The sequence below is a fragment of the Panicum virgatum genome, chromosome 5K, assembly GCF_016808335.1.
Source record: "Panicum virgatum strain AP13 chromosome 5K, P.virgatum_v5, whole genome shotgun sequence".
NCBI lineage: Eukaryota > Viridiplantae > Streptophyta > Magnoliopsida > Poales > Poaceae > Panicum > Panicum virgatum.
In genome coordinates, this window is record NC_053140.1 from 35,014,721 (window position 1) to 35,029,159 (window position 14,439).

Here is a 14,439-nt window from a genome sequence, read left to right on the forward strand (position 1 = left end):
GTTTTCCCTCGGCTACTTCACGACCTCCTAGTGCTGCCGCCTGCTGCCGCCTGCAGTATTCCCCTCCGCATTCGTCATCTTCCCTTGGCTCCTGGAGTGCGTGGACGCCGCGGAGGCGTGCCGATGGCCAACTACTTCCTCGGTCTTGAACTGAACAACTGAAGCCCTGGTGCATGCATCTGCCGGTCGAGGATGATGCTAATTTTGTTTAACTTAATTCTCTTATGGTGCAGTGAGGATATGAGGATAATCAGTCCGAACAAATATTCAGTATTGCAATCAGGTTCTCTCTGAAGATCAGCTTGAATGAAAATTGCTGTCATCGGTGATACTTGGGCTGCTTGCATGAGTGCATGATAAAAATACCAATCCTGAGCACGTTTTTTATTACGAGGGAAGAATAAAAGTTACAAGTTACAACGACCTCTAGGTCGGTTATAGAGGGGGGAACCAACCCTTCAAAACACACTCGTTAACCGTTCGGAAAGGAAACCACTAGGCGACCCAAGAATCTATTTGCAGCAACCGCTGCCACCTCTAAACTCTTGAACCCACGCTGAATCCACATGACAATTTCATCACACACTGCGGCCTGAAACTCTCGTGACCGTGCCCGTCGATCAAAAATCCTGTTGTTTCGTTCTTTCCAGAGGAGCCAAGATACTAAGACCACAAGAGAGTCAAATCCCTTAGCGAGCGTCCCTGGGGATACGTTTCCTTGCCGCAGTCCACCATTCCGCAAGAATAGCAGCTTGACTGTCTGGTGCTACCTCACCCCAGCCGAACCAACTCAAGACGCTAAACCAGATGTCACGAGAAAAGGAACAGAGAAGCAGTAAGTGATCAATGCACTCCGGCTCCTGATTGCAGAGGATGCAAGTATCATCGTCCTGGAGACCATGTCGCTTCCGGCGCGCCGCCGTCCAGCAGCGATCATGCAAAGCCAACCATAGGAGGAACTTGCATTTCTCGGGTGCCCTTGTTTTGTGGAGGACCTTTGCGCCATTGACATGAGATTGCCCAACATAGAAGGCTCTGTAAGCCGAGGAGGTAGAGAAAATTTTGTCTGGGGTCCAAAGCCAGCACACACGATCCTCCAAACTGTCATCAAGGTGCACCTCCCTCAAGAAGTCCCAGATCATCAGATACTCTAGGATTACTTGCACGTTCAGGGCGCCCGAAATGTCCAAAGTCCAGCGATTATTGGTCAGCGCTTCGGCAACCGTACGTTCCCTCTTTGCTCTGCCGCCAACAGCCCTAGAAAGACATGGCGCGATGCACGAGATGGAGCGCCCCTGTAACCAGCGATCCGTCCAAAAACGCGCTTTGCGACCGTTACCAATCTCGACACAAATTGAAGCCTCAAACATTGCCTCCACAATCCTGTCTTTCCCATCAGGTAGAATATGACAAGGGCGAGCATCTTCAGAACGTCTTTGCCACAGCCATTTCATGCGAAGAGCGCAACCAAAAAGGTGGAGATCAATAATACCCAAACCTCCCAGGTCCGGAGGGCGACAAACTCTCGACCAAGCAAGTGAGCAGTGACCACCTCTAGCTTCCCCCGCCCCCCGCCACAGAAAATTGCATCTATAACTGTCAATCCGGCTTATCACCCATGGTGAGAGTTTGATAACAAAAGATGTGTGAATTGGAATGGCAGAGAGAGTACTCTTAATCAGAACTGTGCGACCTGCCCTCGTCATCATTCCAGCCTTCCATCGTGGCAGGTGATTGGCGACTTTATCCACTAGGGGCTGAAGATCCGATTTGCTAAGCTTAAGGACCCCAAGTGGAATGCCCAAATATTTGATGGGGGAAAGGATCAAATTTGCCAGGAAAGTGTGCGACCAGATTGACTGTGGCCTACAGGTCACATTGTATTGGGGAAATGTGGCACTTGTTTGGATTCATTCTGAGACCAGAGGCACATCCAAAAATACCCAGGATGATCCTAATAAGCGTTAGGTCCTGCTTCTCAGTAGATGAGAAGATGGCAACATCATCAGCATATAGGAAAATCCTCTTGCCGATCCTCGGGTGTAGTTTGCCCAGCAACTCTTGCTCATCAGCTAGATGCAACAAGGCATTCAAAACTTCCATGACTAGCACAAATAATAGAGGCGATAGAGGGTCGCCCTGCCGAAGTCCTCTTGCATGACAAATCCTCCGGCCCGGGGATCCATTTAAGATTATCCTTGTGCTTGCCGAGGAAAGCAAGATGGAAATCCAGTTTACCCAACGTCTAGAGAAACCAAGATGTTGCAGTAGCCCTAGCAAGAACACCCAGTTAACCGTATCAAAAGCTTTTGCGATGTCAATCTTGAGCAACGAGCTTGGGACTTTGCTTCGGTGCAGAAGCTTGGCCGTTAAATGGACCGCCTTGTAGTTCTCATGGATGACACGTGTCCAAATGAAAGCACTCTGATTCGGCCTAACCAAGCTGCACATGTGGGGGGCCAAACGTCGGGCGAGGACCTTGGTGAAGAGCTTCGCAAAGCTGTGGATCAAACTAATGGGTCTAAAATCTCCAATTTCTTCAGCTTCATTTTTCTTGCGAAGGAGAACCATATATGTCTGGTTAACCAAAAAGAAGCTCCGAGCGTCCAGCGACCAGATAGCCTGAAAAGCCCTCATAATATCAGCCTTAATGATCGGCCATGCAGTTTTATAGAACATGCCCGTGAAACCGTCTGGCCCTGGAGCTTTGTCTACCGTCATGTCGTTAATCGCCTCCCAAATTTCCTCCTCAGAAAAACAATGGTCGAAGCAAGAGTCACCGAGCGACAGTAGCTGCAAGCTGTCAAAGTCCACCTGGAGTTCCTGGGAGCCCGGCGTCCCCAGGATAGAGTCGAAATGATCAAAGATGGCCCGAGCCATCTCATTATCATTGAATATGAGGGCGTCAGAAGTATGAATTTTTGTGATGTAATTTTTGCGACTTCTATGACAGGCTTGCTGGTGGAAGAATTTTGTGTTCGCGTCTCCTTCGGCAAGGTAAGCGATGCGGGAACGCTGCCGCACAATAGTCCTTTGGAAAGAGGCGAGCCCCAGAGAACATAGCTTGGCCTTTCTTCGCAGCATCAGCTCATGCGGTGCGAGTGTTCTGTGATCTTGAGCAGCATCCAATCTAAACACTATTTCCTTAGCAATTGCGAGCTGCAACGCACGGAACCAATCTGCTTCGCACTCCAGCTTTTGAGAGCCTTAGCCGTCCGCGTGAGCTTGAAATCAAGACACCTGAAAGCGTCGACCTCATTTGGCGACCAAGGTAGCGGTGTGTTCCAGGCATTCTGGACTACCTGAAGATATCCATCGCACTTCGGCCAAAAGTTCTCGAAACGGAAGCGCTTGCAGTGGGGGAGAACGCAGTCCGTTCTCAGCAGCAGAGGAGCGTGATCGCTGCATTCAGAGGCTAGTGTAGATAACTCATGGTCCGGGAAAACAGAAAACCATTCCTCTGAAGCAAAGACACGATCAAGGCGTTCAAGTGTTGGATTATCGCGTTCGTTAGACCAGGTGAACAATCGACCTTTGAGGTGCAATTCCTGCAGCTCAACCTCACCTAGAAAATCTCTGAAAGAGTTCAATAGACGTTGATTCAGCCTGTGGTTATTTTTGTCAGCCGCCTGATAGATAAGATTGAAATCCCCCCACACGACCCAAGCATCCAGGCATGAACTCCTAATGTTCCGCAACTCATCAAGGAACATCAGCTTTTCGTGATCCCCTTGCGGCCCGTAGACAGACGTCCACCACCAAGTTTCATTTTTGTGAAGTAAAGTGACCTTTGCAGTCAAAGAGTGCGACCGGATCAGAGGGTTAGTTACCGACCACACATCATTTCTCCAAGCAAGAAGAATGCCACCCCGACTGTCCCGTAGCAGGTTTAAAGAAAAAATCGAAGCCCGACCCACAGATTTCCGTAATAAGACTATCCGAACATTCATCCAACTTAGTTTCCTGAAGCGAAAGTAAAGAGATGTTCTCCTGCGCAATCAGTTCACGCACTACATTGCGGCGAGATCGGGAATTAAGACCTCGCACGTTCCAGACCATGCAATTTTCGTTCAACATTAGCAACAAGTTTGCGACCGAGAAACACAGCAAGGCCTAAGACCCCACCATGGGTGCAACCGCCTCCACAGCCAGGGAGCCCATCCCCTTGGGAAGAAGGGTGTCAAGAGCTTCACAATGAGAAACCGTCAGAGTGGAGGAGAACGTATCCGTAAACCGCTGGAAAGAAGTAGCGTCCGGCGGTTGGGACTCCGAAGTTACCCCGAGCTTCTTCATCATAACATTTTGCGCTTGGACCACCGGATTTGTGGCGTGATGGCAAGATTTCATTGCGAGTCTCTCGTTGTGCCTGATGGAGAAGGCCTGGCCCGGCTGCTTGGACCGCCTCCTTGGCGGCGAGCTTTGCAGAGCTGGCGCAGGGGCTTCCCTGCAAACAGCAGCAGTAAAATTAGCGACCGCCTCCAGGCCCTGCGAGCCGATGTCAGAGAACAAGTGCAAAGGGAGGGTCGCTCTAGTTCCCCTAGCGACGGTAATGTTGCGCAGGGAGGAGTCGCAGGCAGCGGCACCCCCCTCCGGGACGTCGAAACGTACCGTCTCCAAAACAGCATTATCAGGTGAAGGGCGACCGCTCGGTGAGACATGGGCGTCTGTGGGCTGGGAGGGAGCCTCGGGCCCCGCCGAGGACATGGTTGTCGCGCCCAATAGGACAGTGGCGACCTGCGACAAAGGATTAAGCAGAGCCACCGTTCCTGGTGGCGCCGGTGATTTATGGCGACCCGGAAGTGGACCACCAGCCACAGACTCTAGCAGCATAGGGTCAAAATCCCTGAGTGCCACCGAACGAGGTTCCCTAGGAACCCCGTAAGCATTAGCCTCCAACATCATGGGATCAAAGTCCCTAGCAGTCACCTCCTGGTTAACACCCAAGTTTTTATTGAGGAACGACAGATCATCAAGAGACTGACAAGCTGGTGAACTGGTACAATGGTTCTTCGAAGGCCATGGAAAGGAACCAAAACGAATTGGACAGTGGAGCATGTCCACAGGTGCGCCAGAGTTGCAGCCCCCTGAAGGGCCAGATGATCCGCCAACATCACCGTACCCAGGAGTGCGGAAAACTGTCCACCGCGGCCACGGTCCAGAGCGACCACGGGAGCGCTGGTCGAAACCCGGGTAATCATCATCATCATCAGAGTCACTAAGTACACGATCTGGCAGCATATCGGAGCCATCGGAAGAATCAGAGTCAATCCAGTCTTGGATCTCCAAGATTTCAATCTCCACCTTGTAGCGCAGCAAGGAGAGGTGATGATGAAAATTTGAACGATGAACGGTTTCGTATATATAGAAACTACATACAGCACCATCCCCAACCATGACTCGGCGCACGCTCTGAGGCTCAAGTAGTAGTGCCGACGCCGGAGTGCATTAGGCGATGACCATGGCGAACAGCGGTTGGCTAACAATCGAGGCGATGATAGCGGCAGACAAGGGATACAGTAACCTACGATTGAGGGATGCGTGCGGCGGTGGGCAGGAGAATAGACCAGTGCCTGGGAGTCGAGCAGCGCCCGGGATGACCGGCGCCAAAGAGTCGAGCCGCACGTAGCAGATCCTCGTGAGCCGAGCGGAGATAACATTGCAGCGACAAAAGGTTGTTAGCGTCCGATCTCTGAGATGTCCACGCGGCGTTCATCCAAGGTGGGTATGCACAGAGCCAGATTTGCAGCCCGTCTGCACCAAATTTTTTTCCATCGGGCGCCGGGGTTTTTTCCAGAAATGTGTTTCCACATGCCCTTGTGAGCACCGGGCTTAACGTGGCCGTCTACCACGCATGTGGATCCGATATGATGACCCTCCTGCTGTGTTCCTCTGACAAAATTCTCACAGGGGCATTCTGGGAATGAAAAAACTGGCGCACTTCGACGGCCTGCCCCTTCTCTCTCTCCCAACCTGTACCTCCAGTCCTCCACCCTGCCAGCAAATTGGAGCCCACAAATTAGAATAGTATGGAACCCGCAAATACATGGCCTTGCCGCTTGCCGGACTCGATGTGCGCCGCCTGGGCGTGCACCTCGCCCTCCCGCGAGCAGGCCATGTTGGTGGCGACGGAGAGCGCCCGCAGCTCGTGCTGCTTCTAGAGCGCGATGTGTGAGGCGGCGAACCACTGGTTTTCGACGAGCAGCTCCATACCGGCCGCCAAGGCGCTGCTCGGCAGTTCCGCCGCCTGCGCCGCTCGCTCTGCCGGAGCAGCACCGCTCGCACCTGCACCCGAGTTCTCTTCTCCCCCAACTCCGGCGAGCTCACACTCCTCCTCGGCGGCGGCGACGGCGCGCAGAAGCTCGGGAGGTGGCTCGCCATGGTTCTGCGACACGCGCTATTTAGTCGGCGCGAGCAGGTCCGCGCGCCGCGGAGCTGCGGACTCTTCCCGAACTCCGGCGGGTTTAGAAAAAAAGGGCTCGGGGGAGGCAGGCCGGCCAGGCGGTGGGGATGGCGGGAGGGCGGCTTTAGGGTTCTAGCGGTGGGGGAGGCGGCCGGGCCAGGTCGGGGCGGTGGCGCTCATGGCCGGAGCTGTGCGCGGCAGCGACCTATGCCGGGTGGGCCGCGCTAGACGCCGGCGGTGGAGGCAACCGGTTCGCGGGGGCACTAGAGATGGAGCTGTGCGAGCGGCGGCGAGGGCGGCAAGGATGCCTCACGAGCCTGGGCGTCGATGGCGGCGGTGGGGCGTGCAGGGCGTGAAGAAAGAGATGGCGTCCGAGGAAAAAGATAAATAGTAAGAGAGAGAGAGAAACGGGTTCCTATTTTGACCTTCAATCCACCGACGCCAACGTACACTATCGGTCTATTCATGTACCACCAGATTCCCGAATCTCCACGCAGTGTCCAGCTCCGACGGTCGCGATAACGTTGGCGACCGAAATGGCAGGTGGAAAATCCGCGTCCGGTTTTTTCCCAGTAGTCTACTTGCCTCGCCACTTTAGTTGTCACTTGCAAGGCTCGAAGCTTCATTTAGGTTCTCAGGCTGTTTCCAGCGGTGTGCGAGTGCGGATACGCAAAAAAGCCTCTTTACGCAGAGCGCTGTGAGCTGGCATCTCGTAAAACATCGCTATGTTCCAGCTGGATGCGAAGACGCATGCGCAAAAGGTTCCTGGGCCCCACCACCAGAGACTCATCGGCTGCGACGCTTAAAAAATTTACATGCACAGGAGTCGGCAGAAGAGACTTGCGAACGCTTTGCGGGTTGGAGAGAGAAATCGTAGAAATACGCATTCTCTCTCCTCGTCGCGGGTTCTCCGCGTTCGCATGCGGCACCTGCTGGAAGAAGGAATAGTGGCTCCCGGCTCCCTATTTTACGCATGCGAGGTTGGATAGGAGAGCCGCTGGAAACAGCCTCATCGTCGGAATGGCGACGTCGTTGGAAGCCTCCGTCGAGGCAACGCTGAGCACCCTGAGCGCGGAGGCGCCGCAGCGGCGGGCGCAGCCGTTCAACATCTTCCGCGTCCCCGCCTGCATCCGCGAGGGCAACCCGACCGCCTACGAGCCGCGCATGGTGTACATCGGCCCCTACTACCACGGCGCCGCCGGCCTCCGCGCCATGGAGGACCACAAATGGCTGTACCTCCACGACCTGCTGTCCCGCAACGCCGCCCTGAGCTCGTCCCTGCTGATCCAGGAGATGCGGGCCCTGGAGCCCCGCGCGCGCGCGTGCTACGGCGAGCGGCCCCTCCTCGGCCCCGACGACTTCGTCCGGATTCTCCTCCTCGACGGCTGCTTCATCCTCGAGTTCTTCTTCAAGTGGCACACCAAGGAGCCCGACGCGCTCTGCGACGTCGGCTGGGGCCTCACGCTCGTCAACGCGGACCTCCTCTTGCTGGAGAACCAGATCCCGTTCTTCGTCGTCGAGAGGCTGCACGATTTGGTCGTCGGCGCGCAGGGCGGCGGCAGGGAGAACCTCGTCAATCTCCTCCTCGAGTACATGAGCAATGAGGACCTGATCGCGCCCCCTTCTGGCACCTGCGAGATCCACCACCTCCTTCACCTCTACTACGAAAGCTTCGTGCCCAGGCGGCCGCTGGTGCCGCCGCCGCCGTCGTCGTCGAGTCCCACTCCCACGCGGGTGGTACCGCGGGCCACCGAGATGAGCGCGGCGGGGGTGAGCTTGGTGCGGCGAAGGTCGGCGCGGGACAGCTACGACGTGGCGTTCGACGGGCGAAGAGGCGTGATGGAGATACCCTCCGTGGTGATCGATGGCGCCAAGAGGCCGCTCCTGGTGAACCTGATCGCCTTCGAGCAGAGCCGGAGGAGGCGCGGGTGCTCACCAGCTACGTGTCGCTCATGGGCATGCTCGTCGGCGGCGCGCAGGACGTGGAGCTGCTCCGGCGGCGCGGCATCCTGGAGAACCTGCTGGCTGACGACGACGAGGCGGCCCGGTTCTTCAGTCACCTCGGAGAAGGCGGCGGCATGAACTACGAACGGCACGTCTTCGCCGGGCTGTACGAGGACGCGTGCAGTCATACTGCGGGTCGCGGTGGCACAGGAACAGGGCGGCTCTCAGGCGCAAGTATTTCGGCAGCCCGTGGTCGGCCGTTTCCTTCGTCGTCGCCGCGCTCGTCGTTGCGCTCACGGCTACTCGGACCTACTTCATTTACCGTGTTTCCCAGCAGGTCGTGATTTGTCAGTCGTAGCAAAAGGAATAAAAGAAGAAAACATGGGTAGTAGAATTCCAGTATTATCTTGCACTCTGTACAAACAAACTCAGATGCTCAAGAGCACACTCCTAGTCTCCTATGCAGGGGCGGGTTCAGGATTTGAAGATTGGGAATTCAACATTTTCAAAGGACAAAATAAAAGTTGCCGCCATTGTGCGCTGTGTAGTCACTAGAGCCGCAGACTGCTCATGTCTTGTCGCAAGCAGCTCTCACCCGCCATCTAGCCAGGGTTGGCTGCCGCGGGCCGGAAGTAGAAAGGATATATGTGGCCACAAGGGAAGGCGGAATTGGAATCAAGAGGTTGATTGTCTTTTACAAAACTCTAAAGTCTTCTATTTATAACCTGATGCTGAACTTCTAACTCAACATGACTTCAACAGACTTGACCGAAAAGAACACAACTAGATCTACTATATCTATACTATAAAAATTGAAAATAATTAAAAATGTTTCTCATCCAAATCGGACTCGCCTTACCCCTCAAGGTGGACCCACCTGTCAGGGTGGAAAGAGGTAGGAGGAGATGTAGAATCATAAAAATCGCAAGATAGAGAGCGTTTATGCCCAAATTAATTTATTTTTCTCACCCGTCCGCATGTACCCGCCCGCAACCTGCAAGATCACCCCCACGCCCGAGCTAGCTCACTGCTCACGTATCTCACGTGTGGGACCCGTCTCTCGTTGCCAGCCGTGCTTCTTCTTTCTCGGTCTCGATGCCTGTGAGGAGCGGGCCTGGCTTCCTCCGTTCCGTTGGTCGCCTTTTTCTTCGTGTCAAAACCATCGCCCCGCAATCCTCGGTGTGGGAAGCGCCTAATTTGATACTATTTTAAATGAACCGTCGGTTATTATCATCCAGATGAGAGTTAACACGTGTTTGCCAGAGTGTGTGCCACGTGTTATCCCACATCTAAATACACGAATAACCGACACGTCATTCATCCAAAATAATATCAAATCCGGTAGTCCCGGTACGTGCTCCAACATACGCCCAGGATTCAGCATATGCATATACCGTTTACAAACGAATACATCGCCAATAATCCACAAAGAGTAATTTTACACACTTAATATTACCAGTTCAATATAGTTGGGTTTCAAACTTCACTTACAAGCCTTGGGCTCACGATAGTCACATTAAACGGAAACTTAAAGTTTATTGAATTTACATACTCTCACGGAGCTCAATTACGATAAAGACTTACTAAAGTAATGACGCCTTACTCAAGGACATCATTACAGCCACCACGACCTACTCTTCCCCCGCGTTTGGATCAGCGGGGTAGAAGTGGCCGAACACCACTTCCGGCTCACCTGCAACTAGGTTTAGAAAGCACCCTGAGTACAAAGGTACTCCGCAAGACTTACGCGATTAAATAAACAAGGATCATGCAAGGCTCAAGTAAAAGCTTTTAAGGGTAAGTAATTATTACATAAGCATGAGCTTCCTAGAATATCTCCTAGCAAAATTAATTAGTGTTGCCCGAAACCCCCAAATAATTTTAGTTGATTAAAAGAGTAACATAATACTCAAAAGATCATTGACAAGACATGATTCCAAAACCAACAATACCGAAACTCTCTAAGAGAAATTCGGCGAACCAAGAGCTTGCTCATATCCGAGAGCGCGGCAATTCGAATTGATTATAACCTTGCAAGGGTGTACTACTTTACCCACACGACGCGAGGACCATGCGACTCACCCAACCGATCACGCCGGGCAAGGGGGTACTCACGTCAACCGTTCCCAACAAAGCTCGATCATTGAACCTCACACCTAGATTACGAGTAGAGACTTAGTTCCACCAGGGACATCTCTAAACTTTCCTACACATAGGTCCACCTGGGGACACACTAAGCCTCTCTGCATAGCCCGTAGCCACATATCTAGGACTGCACATCAATGATCAAGTCAAAGAAGGTAATTGGCCCATCCATTCCATTATATTGGATATGTGGTAGCACGGAAAGGTGCTCAAGGCCGATGGCATCCACTCGGTCCTTAATCAATCCAAGCAGACTATGCCCATGTGACTTCATTCTCTAGGCCCTACCATTCCGCTCGAATCTCGATACTACCAAACTCTTAACAACCCAGCCGAACCAGTGCGATCAAGGTTAAATGGTAAATGTGATCCTCCAAACCATTCCTGTCTAGCGAGCAATAGAAGTATTCTAAGCAGGGCTAAGCATCTAGTCAAGTTAAGTAATTAACTAATTAACATGTGGCAAGGACATGGTTAAACAATTCAAGGAAGGATAGTGCATCAAAGGAGATACAAAAATGCAATACATACATACTAATATAAATAGCCCATCAATACCCAAGTGGAATAGCTACACTAAATCAGATTAGATAGGTGCAAGGAATATACTTAACTGCTTGCCTTGGTTAACTTCGGATTCGACCATGAACAGGACTCCGAGTTCAGGCTCCACGGACTCGGTGGCCTCCACGGGTTCGTTCTCCGACGGTTCGGTCACTAAAATGCATGAATGCGATGCAAGAATTAAGAAATAAACTAAACAACAAGAATAAATCATGAAATAATTTGAGCATGCCGAGAACATCACAAAGAACTCATGAAAATTAGTTGTGTAGTAAAAGCATTTTCCTATAATTAATCATAAATAGATCAATTTTCATCTACTCTAAGCAAGATAAAACAGAAAAGGAATGCAAACTAAACTAAACAAATCCAAGAAAATTATCTTAGATACTAGGCATGAAAGCAAAGCTTAAAAAACTGGTTTTAATATTTTCTCACTTTACAGTAAAAAGTTCTATATTAAACCATTTTCAGATAAAGCATAAGAAAACAAGCTAAAACTTTGATAAACAGCAAGGAAGCATGTGAACCATTTGCACCACTGAAAACTACACCTCACAAGGAGTCTAGCAAAATTTGGTTTGACATTTTTCGAGCAGTACACAAATAACTAAGCATTAAACTCACCTTTGCAAAATAAACCTATAGATAACTATATTGCAAAGTAACATGCACAACAATATTTCTCCTAAGTAGATCTCAGTTAGAGGAATCCAACAAAATAAGTTTCATAATTTTTGGAGATCGGTACAATTTTCTATGTATTTTTCAAGATTGCATACAAACAAAACCTAATGAAACCCTAACAAAATTGCTAGGTGCACCCGAGGGCAGCCACTCCGGCCACCAACAGGTGGGCCCAGGGGGGCGGGCGGCACCACCAGGACGGGTCAAGGCCAAGGCCTGCCTTGACCCCGCGCCTGGGCGCGCCCACGCGCGTGGCGCGCGCGCGGCGCGGACGCGGCGGCGCCGGCGGACGGCGGCGCGAGGCGGCACGACGAGGCAGGGCTCGAGCGGAAAAGGGGAGGTGCGCACGGGGTGGAGGCGGTGGCGGCGAGCCTCACCGGCAACTCGGACAGCGGGGAACAGCAGCGGAGGAGCGGTGCTACGAGCGGGGGCGGCGGCGGGCGCACCGGCGCGGCGGCGGCCCTGCAGAGGAGGGGAAGGGCCGGATGAGGGCCAAAATCAAAGGAGGGGAGGGAGAGGAAGCTGCTCCCGCGACGAATTGGTGAGGGGCTCACCGAGGGCAGCGAATCGCGGCGGCGAGGAGCTCGGCCGGCGCCAATGGTGAAGGGGGGAGGGCTAGGGTTTGAGGGGGAGCGGGGACCGGCCCCGGTAGAGGATAGGGCGAGCGAGCGGATAAGGGCGTGTGAGGGAGGACGAGCGTGGCACGGCTGCCGAAGATGGCCGGCACGTGGCACGAGGTTGACCGGCGGCGACGGGCGACGCGTGCGGTGCGGCGCCGAGCAAAACAGAGGAGGAGAGGGAGAGACTGACGAGCGGGCCCGGCGAGGAAATTTTGTTTTTTTTTTCTTTTTTTTTCTTTAGGCTGTGACACTCGGAGCCCCAACGCGCCGTGTCGAGAGCGCCCCGTCGTGCAGTCGAGGGAGTCCGCTCCGCCGCGTGCATGGCCACCGCCATCGTCCTCGGCCGATCCCACAACCCTCTTCGATTTCGTGGCTGCCGACAGCGCTACGAGAGGAAGCGGCGGCAGCCCATGCAGATTGCTGATATGAGTGATGTGTGGGAGAAAAGACGAGAATATAAGATTATTTTGTCAAACGAGAGCGATAATCTCGAGTAAAACTAAGTGTTACCACTCCACTCATGGATTATCGTGGGCTGCTGTCTTGTTGTGTCGTTTCATCAGCTCATTTAGCCTCGCGAGCGGCTCGAGAATTGACAAGCTAAATTCCTTGCTCGGCTCATTAATAAAATGAAACGAGCTCAGCAGAGCCGAGCCAGCTAATGAGTCACGAACATTTTATGCTTTTTTTTTTGAAGAAATGCATTTTATGCTTGAGATGGCAGTAAATATTCCTATATCTTCTAGATGTTTTTGAAATATTTCTTCTTGTATAATGTAGTTGATCCTGCTATTATTTGACGAAATGATTTTTTTCAAGTACATAAGTATGTTTCACGTTTACTTTATTACCACTAGAGCTTCAAACTGTTTTGAGATAAGTTAAGTTTTATTTAGCACTACATATACCACTAGAGTTTGACCTTGATCTCTTTTTTTCTTTTTTTTATAAGGAGAAATAATGCATATAATTTTTCCCAATTATTTGTTGTTATCCGTTCTTGTTACATTAAATTTGTGTTGACCTAACCTATAAGATAGCAGTGGTGTATCATGATACATATTTTTAAAATTTATTTTAAATGTTAATTTAATTCATCATTAATTAAATATAGTTTTTAATTCAAATCTAATTAGGTTTTTCAAATCATGTGCGTGTCGCACGTGTACGTGTGTCTATGCTAGTTTACAAAAAAAATTCAAAACAATTAGACACCTAGATTATCTGACGACGTCATCCTCTCGTTGGACTTGTAGCTTGTTGCTGAGCCACCTTTGACCGCCTCCTGAATAAGCTTTTACTCTGCTAACACCAGCTTTGACCAGGCCTACAAACCATCTTGGGCCGAACGGGCTGTCGGCCTTTCTGAGAAATCCCCCCATTGGCTCAATTCTCTGTGCAAAAATTATGGCTGCAAAATTTTGGTGTCAACAACGGGTTTGTAAAAACATGTCTCCAATGCCCCCTCTCATAGGAGACGCCGAAAAACCGTGTTTTCTATGACCTCACATTAGATACGTTAAAAAAACACGTCTTCCATGTGAGTTAATTCGCGTTCTATATGAGGTTTTGTTACATCGTGTCGATCGATTGAGTGGTTCTCAATCGAGAATAAGTCTTAATCACTTCTTTGCCCAAAATAATGTTTGGCAAAGTTTTTCCACCACCTGAATTCAGCCTATATTTAAACTGAGTTTAAACTTTGATTCAATAATATGTTCAGACAAATTATGTAGCCTGCCGTTTATGTCATTTGGAAAAAAAATCATATGAGCATTATACGAATATAAACATATGTTCAGTATTTTTTGAAATACGTGCCGCACGTCTGTATAGATAACTTCATCAATACACTAATCTAAGCATTGTTAGTCAAAATATATAGATGGAATTTTACTTTCTAAACTCCTATATGTATTCCACCAAGGGAAAAGCGAACCGGGAAAATAATATAATCACTGGTCGGCCGGCCTTGCTTTCCCATCGGGCAAGTCTAGTCACGCGCGTTCCTGGATCGATACTTGCCTTGCTGGGGTGGGTTGGGGCCGGTGTTACTTGTCGGTGGGATGGATGATTATA

General features: G+C 51.2%; 1 pseudogene; it reads left to right on the forward strand.

The window, feature by feature from the left end:
• The first annotated feature begins 7,080 nt into the window (after nt 1–7,080).
• On the forward strand, nt 7,081–8,730 carry LOC120709572 (annotated as a pseudogene).
• The last annotated feature ends 5,709 nt before the right edge of the window (nt 8,731–14,439 follow it).